Here is a 16893-nt window from a genome sequence, read left to right as displayed (position 1 = left end):
GGATATATATCAGTATTATACAGAGAGCTTTTAAAAGTGCATATTCCCAGGATGCACCATCAGAGAATCTAAATCATGAGGTCTACTGGAGCATAAGGGTTTCTGTAAAAACTCCCCAACATTTCAATATCCTTCCAGGTTTGGGAACCATTACTATATGGCATAGACAAGATATGGGAAATCAGGGAAGGAAAATCCTAGAGGTTGGACTTGCCAGATAATTCTCCTTTGAAGAAAGGAGACCTGAATATAGTAGAAACAGAAAGGATGAGATCTGAGCCAGGGATGAAATCCTAAACCATATAGAAAGAAGGGTGCATTTTAATACTAGTAAGTATTAAAGTTTGTAAGAAGCCAAACCCCAGATTACAGTGGCTTAAACAGTAGAAGTGAATTATTCCTTTGAGGTAATGATCTACTGAAGGTATTTCTGGTTGGCTAGCAGTTCTTCACATGGTGGTTCAGGGGCCTATCCATTTTATAATCCCATCATTCCTCAGGACTTTATCATGTTTTATACAGACATACCTTGTGGATATTGCAGGCTCAGTACTAGACCACCACAATAAAGCACCTATCACAATAAAGCAAATCAAATGAATTTTTTGGTTTTCTGGTGCATATAAAAGTTGTGTTTACATTATACTGTAGTCTATTAAGTATATAATAGAATTATGCCTTAAAAATGCACGTATCTTAAAAATACTTTACTGCTAAAAAATGCTAATGATCTTTTGAGCTTTCAGTGAGTCAAAATCTTTTTGCTGGTGGGGAGTCTTGCTTGATGTGGATGGCTGCTGTCTGATCAGGGTGGTGGTTGTTGAAGGCTGAGATAACTATGGCAATTTCTTACAATATGACAACAGTCAAAGTTTGCCATGTCAATTGACTTTTCCTTTCATGAACGATTTCTCTGTAGATTGTGATTTTGTTGAAAAGCATTATAGGGATCCCTGGGTGGCGCAGCGGTTTGGCGCCTGCCTTTGGCCCAGGCGCGATCCTGGAGACCCGGGATCGAATCCCACGTCGGGCTCCCGGTGCATGGAGCCCGCTTCTCCCTCTGCCTGTGTCTCTGCCTCTCTCTCTCTCTCTCTCTGTGACTATCATGAATAAATAAATAAAATCTTAAAAAAAAAAAAAAGAAAAGCATTATAGGCGCAGTAGAAGTTGTTTCAAAATTGGAGTCAATATTCTCAAACTCTGCTGCTACTTTATCAACTGTTTACGTAATATTCTAAATCCTTTGTTGTTGTTTCAACAATCTTCACAGCATCTTCACCAAGAGTAGATCACCTCATGAAGCAACTTTCTTTGCTCATACAAAAGAAGCAAATCCTCACCCATTGAGGTTTTGTAACAAGACTGCAGCAATTTGGTTCCATCTTCAGACTCCTCTTCCAATTCTATTCTCTTGCTGTTTCAACCACATTCCCCAGTTACTTCTTCCACTGAAGTCTGGTCAAAGTCAAAATCATCCATAAGGATTGGAATCAACTTCTTCCAAACTCTTATTAATGCTCATATTTTGATTTTTTTATGACTCATGAATGTTCTTAATGTCATGACTCATGAATGTTCTTAATGTCATCTAGTAGGACAACTCTTGACCAGAAGGTTTTCAATTTATTTTGCCCAGATTCATCAGAGGAATCACTATCTATGGCAGCTATAGCCTTATGAAATATAACTTTTAAATAATAAGACTTGAAAGTTGAAATTTCTCCTTGATTCATTGGCTGCAGAATGGTTTGTTGTCTTAGCAAGCATGAAACCAACATTTATCTCGTTGTATACTTCCATTAGAGCCCTTGGGTAACCAGGTGTGTTGTCAAGGAGTAGTAGTATTTTGAAAGGATTTTTTTTTTTTTTTTTCCTGAGCAGCAGGTCTAAACAGTGGGCTTACATGGTTTCAGTCAATCATGTTATAAACGATGTGCTGTCACACAGGTTTTGTTTCCCATGTATAGAGCACAGGAAGAGTAGATTTGACATAATTCTTGAGGGCCTTAGGATTTCTGGAAAGGGAAATGAGCATTGGCTTCAAGCCAAAGTCATCAACTGCCTTGGTTCCCAGCAAGAGAGTCAGCCTGTCCTTTGAGGTTTTGAATGCAGGCATTGACTTCTCCTCTTTAGCTATGAAAGGCCCACATGGCATCTTTTTCTAATATAAGACTTTTGTCTACACTGAAAATGACGGTTTAGTGTAGCCACCTTCATTATCTTAGCTAGATCTTTTGAATAACTTGCTGCAGTTTACATCAGCACTTGCTGCTTCACTTTGCACTTTTATGGTATGAAGATGACTTCTTTCCTTAAGCCTCATGAACCAACCTTTACTGGCTTCCAACTTTTCTCCTGCAGCTTCCTCACCTCTCTCAGCCTTCATCAAACTGAATGAGTTAGGGCCTTGTTCTAGATTAAGGTTTGCTTTAAGGGAATGTTATGGCTGGTTTGATCTTCCAGACCATTAAAACTTTCTCCAATCAGCAATAATGCTGTTTTACTATCTTATCATTTGTGTGTTCACTGGATTACCACTTCTAATTTCCTGCAAGCACTTTCCTTTTACATTCACAATTTGGCTGTTTCATGTAAGAGGCTTAGCTTTCAGCTTGTCTTGGCTTTTGATATACCTTCCTCATTAAGTTTAATCATTTTTAGCTTTTTATTTAAAATGAGAGATATGTGACTCTTTCCCTTGAACACTTACAGCTGTTATTGGGTTATTAATTGGCCTAATTTCAATATTGTTGTGTCTCCGCGAATAGGAAGGCCTGAGGAGGGGGAGGGGACCATCAGCTGGTCAAACAATCAGATACATAACAGTCAGATACATATGACATTTATCCTTTAAGTTTGCCATCTTATAATGGAGATAGTTCATGGTGCCTCAAAACAGTTACAATGGTAACACCAAAGATTACTATAAGGAATAAAGTAATGATGAAAAAGTTAGAAATATTGCAAGAATTGCCAAAATGTGACACAGAGGCATGGAGTGAGTGATCATTTCTCTACTAGACTTGTTCAATGCAGGGTTGCCACAAACCTTCAATTTACTAAAACAACAACAATAACAATACAGCATCTGCAAAGCACAGTAAAATGAGATATGTCTGTATATAGCCAGTGAACAGAAGGTCTACCTGCTTCTGAAAACCTCTGACCTGGAAGAGGTCCATATTACTTCTTCTTCCATTTTTGGAAAATAGTGACATGACCATCATCTCTTTGAGAATATGGTATGAGGGGAGGGGAAGCCCACTAATAATGGTCCTGTCTGGGCAGCTATCTCTCAATTAACATGGCAGTGTAGCATAAATTTGTGTGAACAGTAAACTACTTCTGTGACAATGGACAACAAATCCTAAATAAAAATTAATTCTCACAGTATAATTCTGCTTCAGATATTAACCCTAGTTATGTGCATTTCATATTTTTGTGCTCATGTATATTTCTATATGACCATTTACATCATTTTCTACTTCCCATATGTATGAGCTAGAATTTATACTGTTGGTGTGCTTATAAACCTTCTTAGACTTCATGAGACACCCCCCCCCCCATTCTGAATTTGACTATGTGAAGATGACTCCAGTAAGTAATTAATCAATAGGCACACTGCCATCCTGGGTCACTTCATTCCCATAGGACAGACTGAGCAACTGAAGTTAAAGAGGATGCTGTCTGGATAAATTTGATTTTTTATTATCATTTTTCTATTATAGAGACAATACAAGAAGAAGGAATTCAGCTAAGGAAATATTCATTGTTTATATGACCCCTTGTGATGAGAATGGAGTAACTAACATTCATGAGAATTGCCAAATGAGGGCCCTTCCAAAAGGAAAGATGTGAGAAAAACTGTTTTCGAACCTAGACGGGAAAGGAGAAGATAAAACTGGGAGTTCAAGCCCCCTGAAAATTTAAATTTTGTAAGATAAGTAGGTGTGTGAAGAAGCTAAAAGTAATTTTATTTCTTTTGTTACACATTTGATTTGTGTTAAGAACAATTGGTACTCTCACATAATTAAAGCAGTTCTGACATTTTGGTGTGTTTCATTGTTGGGCTATGCACAGAATGTTCCTACTGTCTTTGTTAATGTATTTTGAATAAAGATGGGTTTTATATTCATTCTGACCTTGTGATACTACCTTGAGCTGCACAGTACTGTATAAAAAGATAAAGGAACTTTACAACGATCAGTCTTGGCTATTAATGAAAAAATTGCTTATTGCCAAAGGGAAATGCATTTTGCACTACTCTAAATTGAATGACAGTTTAGCCTGTTAAAATTATTTTTGTAGGGGCAATGTGGCCTCGAGAAAAAAATCTGTTATCTTGTGGTTCCTGTAGATAGCAGCATATTACTCATGATTTGAAGATGTTTGCGGGAAATAAAATTAGTGGCATTTGTCAATATTAATCCAATCTTCTCTTGATTACACTCTCTAAAGAGGAGTGGCATGGATATGTGATTTTTTTTAAGAGAATACTTAAAATTTTTAAATAGCTAATATTTGGTTTGGGAATGTATTGCATTTTTTTTCTTCCAAGAATACTTCCTGTACTGCACATATTTTGTTCAGGATTAAAGTAACAGCTAACCATTCTTATATTCATAGCATAACAATTTGGCAACCTTACATAAAATCTCCAGAATATGGCCAAGAAAAATTTAAGGCCTTGAGTGGCCAACATTGATGTCATAAAGTCCTTGCACACAGTTCAGATAATTCCTCATCTGAGATCATTACAGATCTTCAGTCAGGGTTTATTATTTATTTATCAATAGTTGCAACTACTGTGAGAATTGAGGAAGTTGATTAGGCAAAACGAAGTGATCTCTAAAAGTTTTTCAGAAACATACAGGAAGACCCTGACCCTAGAAAGTTAAATCTTCATTTATTCAACAAATATTCACTGACTGGGCACTGCTGTTAGCATGGTATTTAGAGCAAGGAACAGGAAAGGCGTGACTACATTTAAATGGGGAAGATAGACAATAAAGAAGTAAACAGATATTTGTTTTTCCATTTCCTCTTTTCCATATTTTACTCTTTGGAGGGAGGTTACTACGTGTAGCTTACATGTAAGGAGAGTCAAGTCATATTCCACCTTCTTAAGGGTGGGGTATCTACATAAATTATTTGGAATTATTCTATAAGGAATATTTGTCTATTCCCCTTTCATTTATTTATTCAGTAACTTGTTCATATCTTTATATTGATTATTTAATACTTCAATTTATAATCCCATATTATTTTATTTATATTGTTGCTCAAATTTTTCCTGCTCTGGCCATTGGAAACTCTTTTAGAAGGCTCTATCCCTTTGACATAGCTCTATCAATTAGGAGGAAAAAAAATTGAGCACTTCCTTAGCTTCTGGTAGTACAAATATTTTAGGTTTACCTTGAATACTTCCTTTATCAGTCCTAGATGCAATTATTTCTCTAAGGATCCCCTGCTTCCTTTTATTTGAGAATGGTATTAGAAACTAAGATCTGAGAAATAGGTTCAATTGCTACTGAAATATTCTTGGTACAAAGTCCTCTCAGTTCATAGAGCAACATAATATATGGGCGCGTGTTAACCTGTGCCTAACACCTTTATAAACATTTCACATGTAGCCATCTGTATCTATATAAAGATAAATGCGTGTTTCATTTTAATGTTTCCAATTCTAATCTGTCACCAAATGGATCATTCCAGCCTTCTCCCCTCATATGCCAAAACTCCCTCTCTGTTCCCAACAGTGAGAAACCTCTCTGGCTCCCATTCTCTGCCATCCATCTACCTAATGGTTCGATTCCAATATACATTTGTAATGTTTTCAGAATTTTTAAGCTCATACTCTATTGGGACCAAATTTAGCAATTTGAATCTTATTCCACTCATTTCTGAAGTTATTTAGGTCAGGACCTCGTTCTATCACCCCTTTCAAAGAGATCATTTCAGTCATTTGTAATACAGTTGGGTTATTTTGCTACATTCTGCATTCTATTTTTGAATCCCCCAGCCTCTTAAATTATGTTTTAAATTTGTATACATTAAGGTTCACTCTTTGTGCTATAAAGGTCTCCAGATTTTGACAAATGGATACAGGACCATACAGAATGATTTTATTGCCTTGACAAAATCCCTTCTGCTTTACCTGATCAAGTTTCTCTCCACTTGCTGAATGCCTTGCAACCACTGACCTTTTCATCATATGTCTAATTTGGCCTTGCCAGAATATCATATAGAATCATATGTAGCCTTTTCAGACTGGCTTCTTTCACTTAGAAGATACACTTGAGATTATCAGTATTTTTTAAATGACTTGATAGCTCACTCTTTGCTTATCACAGAAAAATATTCCATTGTCAGGATATACAAGTTTTTTTTATCCATTCACCTATTCAAGGACATCTTGATTGTCTATTTTTTTGTGATTATGAATAAACCTGATCTAAATATCCATATGCAGGCTTTTAGGAGGAAGCTGCCTGTCATCCAAAGTGACTATACCATTTTGCACTCCCAGCAGCAGTGAATGAGAGAGTCTCTGTTGCTCCACCTCCTCACCATCAATTGGTACAGTCACTTTTTCTTAGATTTTAGCCCTTCTAATTTTTTTTTTCACTGAAAAGTTTTTATTGGCCTTTTGGATAGAAACGGGAATTTATTTGCTAGGAAGGATGATCCCATCATACTTCTGCTGGAACCAGCGCATGGCTTCCTCTTTGCTGATTCTGTGTTTGGCCCCAACGCAGCCTGTCCTGCGGGTCTTGTCTGCGATGCTGAAACCTGGCCTACCCAGCACCACATAGAAGTCCAGGCCGTAGATACCAATGCTTGGGTCATATTTGATCCCCAGATCGATGTGCTCCTGGATCCCAAAACCAAAGTTTCCAGTATCGGAGAAGTTATTTTTTCTTAACTCATACTCTCGCACCTTTAGACCTTTCTTCAGGATTTCTTCTGCTTTGGCCCCACGGACTGTGCAGTGGACAGCAATCTTTTCATTTCTCCTGATACCAAAGGATCTAACCATGTACCTAGCTTTGGAGAACACTGAACAAGCTGCTCCAGCACCTTGGCCGCGCGGGTCAATGTATGACCCTTTTTTTTTCTAATAGGGGTGTACTTGTATCTTGTTTATTTTTATTTATTTTTTAATTGAAGTTCAATTTGCCAACATATAGTATAACACCCAGTGCTCATCCCATCAAGTGCCCCCCTCAGTGCCCGTAACTCTGGGAAATGAACAAAGGATAGCGAAAGGGAGGTGGGCAGGGGATGGGTAACTTGTATCTTGTTTAAATTTGTATTTCTAATGACAAATAATATTGGCAATCCTTTCATATGCTTATTTGTCATCTATGTACCTTATTTTGATAAAATGTCTATTCAAATATTTTGTCCATTTCACTTCCTCTGTGCTGCATGTTTACTTATAATTGAATTATAGTTCTTTGCATATTTTAGTTTTAAAAATACTTTTACATACTATTTTTTAAAAAGGAAGCCTTACTAAAAAAATAAAATGTACTGATCAAGCACATCATTGGCTTTCTGTCTTAGTGTACACAAAAGGAGGATTTGTGATTTTGCTACTTGCTCTTCCTTGCCACTCACACACTAACTTAGTATTTTGGTTAATAATGCCTCTTGCAATCATAACTACCTTTGATATTTATAAACTTTGTGCTTTCTCCAGTCTCCTTTCATGTGAACTCCACAAGGCCAGACTGTATTTTGTTGCATTCTCTATTTTTAATCATAGAGAATGATGACCACTCAATAAATGTTGGTTGAATAGATGAATGAATGAATGAATGAATGAATCCAAAAGTGAAATAGTGATTGCATGAGTCGAGTGGAGAAATCGTTCGACAAATTTACCAATTTTTTCACTTATATACAGATGTTCTGACATCCTGTTGAAACACCACCATCAGCAACTTATCAGATTGTTTCCAAGTTAACAAATGCTATTTAAGGGAGATAAGGACAGTATTGGTTTTAAATAGGCAGTGCTCTGGGGTTCTTGAGTGGCTCAGTCAGTAGAGCATCAGACTCTGATTTCCATTCATGTCATGATCTTAGTGTGGGATGGAGCCCCACATTGAGCCCCATACTGGGCCTAGAGCCTGCTTGAAATTCTGTCTCCCTCTATCTGTTCCCACTCCTGTACTCAAGCTCTCAAATAAATAAATAAATAAATAAATAAATAAATAAACTATGCCCAATGAGATCTAATTTAACTATGCAACTGAAAAATAATGAGCTTAGGGGCCTTGGGTGGCTCAGTTGGTTAAGTATCTGCCTTCAGCTCAGGTCATGATCTCAGGGTCCTGGGATGAGCCCTACATCAGGCTCTCTACTCAGCCAGGAATCTGTTTCTCCCTCCCCCTCCTCTCCTTTTACCCTCTCTTTCCCCCCACATCACCCCATGCTTGCTCTCTGTATCTCTTTCTCTCTCAGATCTTTTTTAAAAAGACTATGGGCTTGAACAGAACTTTTCTTTTGGGAATCCCTGGGTGGGTCAGTGGTTTAGCACTGCCTTCGGCCCAGGGCATGATCCTGGAGTCCTGGGATCAAGTCCCACATTGGGCTCCCTACAGGGAGCCTGCTTCTCCCTCTGCCTGTCTCTGCCTCTCTCTCTCTCTCTCTCTGTGTCTCTCATGAATAAATAAATAAAATCTTCAAAAAAGAACTTTTTATATCTTTGTGTGTGTGTTCATAAAGACACAACTTATTTAATAGGTATGCACAATATTTAAGTCATGTCTATTATATTCTTCAAACAAAGGAAATATTTAGAAACATGATCTGGTTAGCATGAAGGTTATTGAAAGAAATATTTACCTGAACCAGCTTCCTAGTAAATATGGTCTTGCTGTTGTTGTTTATTCTGATACACTTGCATGTTTTAGGTGATGGCTGAAATTACCTACAACAAACCTTGAATCATCCTGTGTAAAGTATTTTACAAAACATGCTACAATTTCTAAATCTGGAGAGAGAAAAGAGAACATACTTTTGATAGGAATGAACAAATACAAATATACTGTGAATTCAAATAGCAGACTTATCTTCGTGGAAAATAAATATACAATGAGATCAGAAAACAACACGGGCAGTCATCTATGTTTTGTTCATGTGCTAGAATGCACATTTGAATACTCTACCCAATACTTAGTATAATGCCTTAGCAGATTACACTGTATGAATCTATATACTATTCTACCAATTGCAGGCATTTGGTCTACTTATCTCCCTTCACACATCTCATTGTAGCATTTAACCTGAACAGATTCAATTGATATTATTTAGAGAAAGACACAAATTGGTTTTGAAAGATTAGAAATTTCAACTTTGCTGCTGCATAGTACATTCATATGAAAAGATAGTGAGACTCAGAAACACAGAAATATGTGACCTATTGACATAGCAAATATGTAACATGAGTGGGTTTTTCTAGTAACTGCATATTGACAAGACACTCATTGTATAATGAAAAAGGATTTTGCTTCTCTTCAGTGTGTTTGCCTGAGAGTGGCATGTGATGATGACTCTGGGTTCCATTTTTTTAAATCACTTAGTGTGTTCATCCATGAGGTGAAAACTACCATCTCACTCAAGCCCATTATACAAATTAGAAGCTTTTGTTCTTTTCATGTTTTGTTGGTAGGCATTAACATGGACACCATGAACATATTGAAGCTGGAAGTAATGACGTGAAATTGCTCACATCATTACTTTAAATTGAAATGCAGACAGTTCATCTGCATAGAAGTCATGAGACTCTCTTACCTGGAAGATTAAAAATACTGAATATCAACACTTCAATGACTATAAAAACCCACTACATTTTAAAGCATTTTTTCCCTCATATGCTATGCGTATGATAATTTTTTTAAATCCCTTGTATTCGTCTCTAGTTGCTTCAGTTCCTAATTGGAACTTGTGTCTGGAACACCAGCATTTTGAAATAGAAAGCATATCCTCTTGGAATAGAGGGTGCATTCATTTTTATTTTCTTGTGTTACTATAAATTAACTTTTTAGTTCATTATTAAAGGCAAAATAGGTATGCATCATTAGCTAAGCATTAATGATCCTGCATTAGGAGAGAAAATTTGAACTAACCAACTTTCTACAATCAAAATTATTTTGTTTAAAGAAAGCTTCTCATGATTCTACATAGGTGAATACTTTAAAAGATCATTTCTTAATAATACTAACTTATAAAATCTGCTTCAGTGTAAGAGGATGTTCAGAGAAAATATGGCATTTTATAACACAAGCTATTTTAAAGCAGATGGGCTATGTCAATCTCCAAGACAGTTTCTGCACTTGTTCCTATAGAAATCATAAATGTGCCAGAAACTGTGGGGATGTCATGCTAGCAAAATGTAATAAAACATGGGACATTTTTCATTTTCTGAGAATATAATAATAGTAATAACTGTGCTTTAAAAGCTCGTTCTTACTAATCAAATATGCAGAGTTGATAGTCAGCTCTTGAATCTTTTTGAGTGTGTGCTTTTGAAATTATTACCCATTTACAGAATCATGGAAATATGCTAAATCTAATATCTTAGTTTTACGCAGTATGAAACTGAGGCTCGGCTGATGAATAAAAACCTGAAAGAAGTAAAGAGAGGAAATTTCAGATACCCCACACCCTTCACCTACCCCTGACCTTTCTTACCTACCAGCCTCATATCCTTTGATTAAGCTTTCCTGTGTTATCAACAGAGGTGAACTTTCCATACTCTTGTCTAAATTCAGTCATGCCACTGTGTGTCATAGTTCATCTTGCCTACCCATTGGGAAACATTGCAACAACTCTCATCTTATTTCTGGCATCATTAATCCTTGCTTTTTACTGGACTATTGCTGATTCTCCAATCTTAAAAAAAAAAAAAAAAAAAGAAAAGAAAAGAAAAAGAAAAAAAAAAAAGAAAGAAACCGCCTCCTCCTCAAAATTCTCTTTACCTGATTTTCAGATCACCATATGCTGTTTTCTCCCTTTGCTTATTGCTCTGTCTCCCTGACCACTTAAGTGTCAGAGGTCTACAAAGTTTGGGCTTTGGTCCTCTGTCCTATACTCTCTGTCCTGATACTTTCATCTGGTCTTTAAGCTTTGAAGATTATCTTTGTGGGGATAACTTCCAAATTTACATCTCCCAGCTACTTCTCTATTGAAATCCAGTCTCATATATCCAACTGACTACTCGTCATCTCCAACTGAATGTCCAATAAATGTCCCAAATACGACAGTCTGTATCTAAACTCTTATTTTTTTCTTTTTACTAAAAGCTGTTCAACCATAGTCTTTCTTATATCAATAGATGGCAAATCCATCCTTCCATATGTCCAAGGAAAAAACTTGGAATCATTTTTGACTCCTATTTCTCTTACCTACTACATCCAACCCATCAGAAAACTGTGGCTTCAGTTTCAAAATATATTCAGAAGTTAACCATATATCAGAATTATACCACTGCTACCCCAATCCACATTTTCATCCTCTCTCACCTTAGATCTCTACAGTTGCTTCCTGACAGGTAATGCCAGCTCTAGTGACTTGCTCCTAGGGAATCTATTCTCAATACAGCAGCCAGAATGATTCCTTAGACACATGCATATCTTGTAACTTCTCTATTAAAAATTCTTCAATAATGTCCTTCTTCACAAAGTCTGTGTATAGATATACATAAGTAAAGATATGATTACATTTTAAGACAGTCTGTTAAAAAATCCAAGATATTGTAGAAAGGCACCAGCAATCAACCAACTTAGTTTTGGAGGACCTTCTAAGAAAAAAGTAACATCCACTCTGTGAATTTAAAGATGGAATAGGCATTATTCCAGAGACTGGATGGTTGAAGGGGACGGATCAGCATAGAAAACACTCAACATTTTGAGATTGTACTATGTGGCAAGCACTGTTTAAAATACAAATGGTTTACATCGATTTGATCATTTACTTTTCCTTACAAACCTTCCAAGTAAGTAGTGTTATTATCCTTATTTCACAGATAATGATAGTGATGCACAGCCAGCTATTGGTAGGGCAAAGATTCAAATTCACTTAGTATATCTTCAAGGTTCAGGTACCAACTACTGTAATTGGAGAAGTTAGCAAGACCCAGATCCTAGAAAGTCTCAAGGTCCAAGTTAAAATTAGACTTTGTCCTAAGAGTGTCATAGGAGATATTTTTCCTACTTTGGAATGATCAGTAAATTAAAAAAAAATGAACTAAGAAGAAATTGCACAGTACTACCTTCAGTTTAATAAACTGCCTAGGTTAAAATAAATCCAAACTCCTTTAGTGGACTTGTGAAGCCCTATATACATTTCAGCCTCCTGACCTCATTTCAAGCCATTTTTCACTTTCCCCACCCACCCTTCCATCCGTTGCCTTTGGATTTCACCTAACCTATGCTCTAAACTCTGGGTTCACTCTTCCCAGAAAAGTGTGCCTGCACAGAAAAACTGCATACATTTGACAGATGGAAATCTTCCAGCCTGGGTTAAGACTCTAAAAGCCCATGGCAACTTGCTGCTTCCTGACCCACCTGATTAGGTCTTCGATGTATTTCCTCTTTATGAAAAAAAAAAGAAAGAAAAAAAAAGATCAATTCTTTTCGCCACATAGAAACCAATTACCAATTATTCAGTGCTCAGGTTAATTATCATAGATCTGGGAAATTTCCTCTAATTTTTATCTTCCTTGTCAAATGCATACAGATAAACAGCCATGTGTTATTTAGAATAGGCTAGGTTATGCTACCCTCTCAAATTCCTTGAACTTGAGGCTTCACACATCAGGTTTTTTTGTTTTTGTTTTTGTTTTTGTTTTTGTTTTTGTTTTTGTTTTTTTTCATTCTACCTAAAGGCCATTGTAAGACAGTTCTGGTGGTGCGAATGATCAGACTACCTCTATCTCATTATGCCAAAAATCTCAACTTGAGCCTTCAATTTGCCATAACAGAGAAAGAGAGGTAGAGAATGATCCTTTAGTTCAAAAATGCTTCTGTCTAGACCTGGAACATGTCATTTCTGCTTTCATTTCATTAGCCAGGACTTGTAATATGGCTTTGTAACAAATCATATATGGGACCATTGAGAGTGCTTCCACAGGTAACTATTAAAATGAGGTAGTGATTAATTCATCTCTTATCTAATTCTTGCCTCATTTTATGATAGCTATGTGTTTATATATCTGTTTCTTCATTAGAACTATGAGTTCCTGGAGGGCTTTTTTCAAACTCCAAGTTCAATTAAGGTTGATTCCGTTCACTTCCATGAATGTTGAGTTGCATCTATTAGACATGGTTTGTGTTGTAGTCCGGTTTCCAGGAAAGAGACACAGAGAAGTTTATGAGGAAGTGCACTTGGAATCAGTAACCATGAGAGGGTGAAGACAGCACCATTAGGCAGAGGGAGTGGTTGAGCTCTGATACAATCCCAATGGAGATTTCCAACTGACTACACTGGAACTCTAAAGCTGAGATAGCCCTTTACAGTTGTCCCAGTTTGAGGTTATGGGTCCAATTTTATATGCCAGCATGTGCCAGTCAGTGGATGTATGCTGCCAGAGGGAAGGGGTATGTGATCTTGAATCAGGAGGTCTTCTTCAGCTGAGGGCAAGTCCTAGAGGAAAAGCTTACAGTTCTACAGGGACATCTTGGTATAGCACAGTGCCCATTACCATTTAACAAAAAAGTAAGGGTGCCTCTTTACGTGGTATATTGTAACTATCCTATATATATGTAAGTGTTATATTGTCTTACAGTGCTAACAAAACAGGAGCCCTGTCTGCTAGCCTAATAGACTCATGTTGTTTAAAACTGGAAATTACCGTACTTGACAATTTGAGGCCTAAGAGTTTGTGACTTTCAGTTTGTTCACTTTGTTATAAATCAAATTCTAATATAATTTTTTAACAATACATTCAGGATCAGTCTAAAATTTGGTTTCTAAATGGTATAGACAAATTCCACATTTTCATTTTAACATATATTTACATCCACAGCTACTCGGTTGTGTGGGTAATTTAAGCTTCTGAGTTGAGAACTGGTTTCACTGCTTTTTATCTTTTCAAAAATAGCTCATATGAACTAATGTCTAAATAGAATTTACTCAGCAACATAAAAATATGTTATGCCAAAATAGAGCCAGAATAAAGTAATCGGTAGCTTTTTAATAGGCTCCAATAAATGAGAATGAGTTAGGATTAACTTAGCATTTAAACTGACAGTGCTAATTTTATGTATGCTATGCAAATATTTTTTTGTAATACCACATGATTTATTTAACTTTTCTCTACAGGTTTTCTTTTTCTCTCTTTAAAATGGAGGTTTTAAAAAGCCTAGAATAAAATATGTGATTGATAAGATATGGATGCTTCAAAACATCTCAGACTGGATTTGTCTTACAAATATGTTTGCTGTTCTTCCCTTTGAATATTCACAAGTAGTATTGCAAACACAAAATTGTCTGCTTTGGCCAGTTAGTTTGAGGGCAATGAAATAAAAACACCAAAAAGACAGATCTTTATGGTAAGGTCACTACAGTGCTTTAGGAGACACAGGTATTTGAATGCAAGAGTTCATCACTGTATGATACTATAATGGATATAGATTCAGAGTACCATGGGAAATATTATAGAGAACAAAAATTCTATATGTGAGAATGTTGAAAAGATGAAGTAGTTAATTTTTTCACATAATAAAAAAAATTTAAATTTTAGTGGCTTCCAAAAGCAAACAATAACTTTCATGCTCATGGTTCTACAAGTTAACTGTGGTTTAGCTGATCTTGGCTTGTTATGTCTGGGCCAGGCTTACTTCAGGCTTCCTGTCATGTCTGTCCCATATGTGTTCATCTTAGACCTGGCTGAAGATTGATGACTGAAGTGTGCTCTTCTCATGGAAAATCACACACACGCAATAGGCTAAGCCAAATCATAGAAGTGTGTTTAAAGATGCTGCTTACATCCCATCCACCCATTAACAATCCATTGGCCAAGGAAATCTAAGGTCAAGCTCAACATTAATGGGACAAGGAAATATAGCCCACCCAAGCCAGTGAGGAGTCACATGAGCAAAGTTACATGAGCCATTCATGAGTGTAAATTCTATAATGGATATTTGATTACAGAGCCAGGAGCAACAGTCCAATCTATCACAAAAAGTTTCAAAGGAGATGACATATCTGAGCTGGGTCTTGAAGGAAGAGTAGGAGTTTACAAATTCAAATCTACACTGAATCTAAATCCAATATCCTGCTCTGCTACTTTTCCTACAACTTCAAGTGATTTAGTTTGGAAAACTTATAATTGCTTTATTCTTTCCAAATAACCACATTCCACAATTATCTGAAAGTTGTTCATCCTCAATGTCATTGTCAAATTCACTTATCTAACCGCTGAGTTAATAAACTTCCCTCCAATCATCCAAAGCTCTTTTGTTCACTGTCTGCAAAGACTTCTGGTGCCTTTGAGACTGCTATTTCTAATGCTTATGTCTGTAGCTTTCCAACTTTCTCTCCAATTATTTGCAGATCTTCAGGACAACTAGTTTTCTTAGTATTTGCTCTGATTTTTTTCTTGAATAGTTGTGATTTTTTTTCATGATATTTCTGTCATTTTTCATTATTAATCACCACTATAAATCTGTTCTCTTTTTGCTTTTTGTATTATAAATAATTATTTTATTTATGTATAACCCAAATATCACTCCACCCTTGAATATACATCATCTTAAGTTGACTCTTCAAGAATCCTCTGAATTGACTTATAGATATAACTTTTGATTCAATGTAGTCAGTTTTTTTTTAAAATACCGAGCTGTAGATAATACTGTCTCTGAGGGACAAGAATAATAAAATGAGATTACTTCCCTCTCAGTATATTTCTTCAGTTTTCTACTATCATTTATATTCATATCTCAATCATTGGATTATTTGAAAACAAATTAGCACTATTGCTTGTTCCATATATAGTTCCTACTTTTCTCTGAGAAAAGTGTTTTTTTTTTTTTTTTTTAAGATTTTATTTATTTATTCATGAGAGATACACAGAGAGAGGCAGAGACACAGGCAGAGGGAGAAGCAGGCTCCCTGCAGGGAGCGGATTCCCAGGTCTAACCAGGATCACGCCCGGGGGCTGAAGGTGGCGCTAAACTGCTGAGCCACCTGGGCTGCCCAGAAAGTGATCTTCATTGGAAAAGAGCAGTTAGTTGAAAAAAAACCCAACTCTCTTAGAGATAGGAGTTAACAGGAGTTGTAACAAAAAGCAGTGTTCAGAAGAGATAAGAGTCTGTGGACTTAAGATCAGCAACCAGAAAAGATCATTGAGATTCATGAATGTAAGAGAAACACTTGCATTTCAATGAAAAATTAAAAATTGTTGTCGAGTTCAGGCAAACTATTAATGCATATGTAATGTGGAAGCACAGAACTCCTGGTAAGAACTAGCCTTAGGCAAGATTTCATTTTCAAACAGAGAATACTTTATATTATGATTCTACAAATGAATGTTGTCTAAATATTTTTGTTAATTGCAGAATATTTCACGATAATAAGGATCATCAAGTGTTGAAAACGTAGTGATTCATTTGACATTGAAAAAAAAAAGAAGTACATGTATTTTAAGCATAAAAATTAAGGCTGTTCTGGGTTTGAACTACATTCACACTTTGGAAATCAGCAAAAATCAAGGTCCTTCACCTTACCAGAGGGTAGGTAAAGAATTTTCCTAAATATTTTGCAGCACAACTGGAAGGAAACAAGAGTTCTAATTCTCATTCTTCTCCACCAGCATACAATCAGTGCCTTACACAAAGCTTTGCATATGAAATGTTCAATAGCTATAACTTGAGCAAATAG

At 36.2% G+C, this 16893-nt stretch overlaps 1 pseudogene; it reads right to left on the bottom strand.

The window, feature by feature from the left end:
- Nucleotides 1–6667: 6667 nt before the first annotated feature.
- Nucleotides 6668–7039, bottom strand: LOC144283830 (large ribosomal subunit protein uL5 pseudogene; annotated as a pseudogene).
- Nucleotides 7040–16893: the final 9854 nt, after the last annotated feature.

The sequence above is a fragment of the Canis aureus genome, chromosome 14 (genome assembly GCF_053574225.1).
Source record: "Canis aureus isolate CA01 chromosome 14, VMU_Caureus_v.1.0, whole genome shotgun sequence".
Classification (NCBI taxonomy): Eukaryota; Metazoa; Chordata; class Mammalia; order Carnivora; family Canidae; genus Canis; species Canis aureus.
The sequence above is the reverse complement of the archived record's forward strand: the minus strand, read 5'-3'. Positions and strand labels throughout refer to the sequence as shown.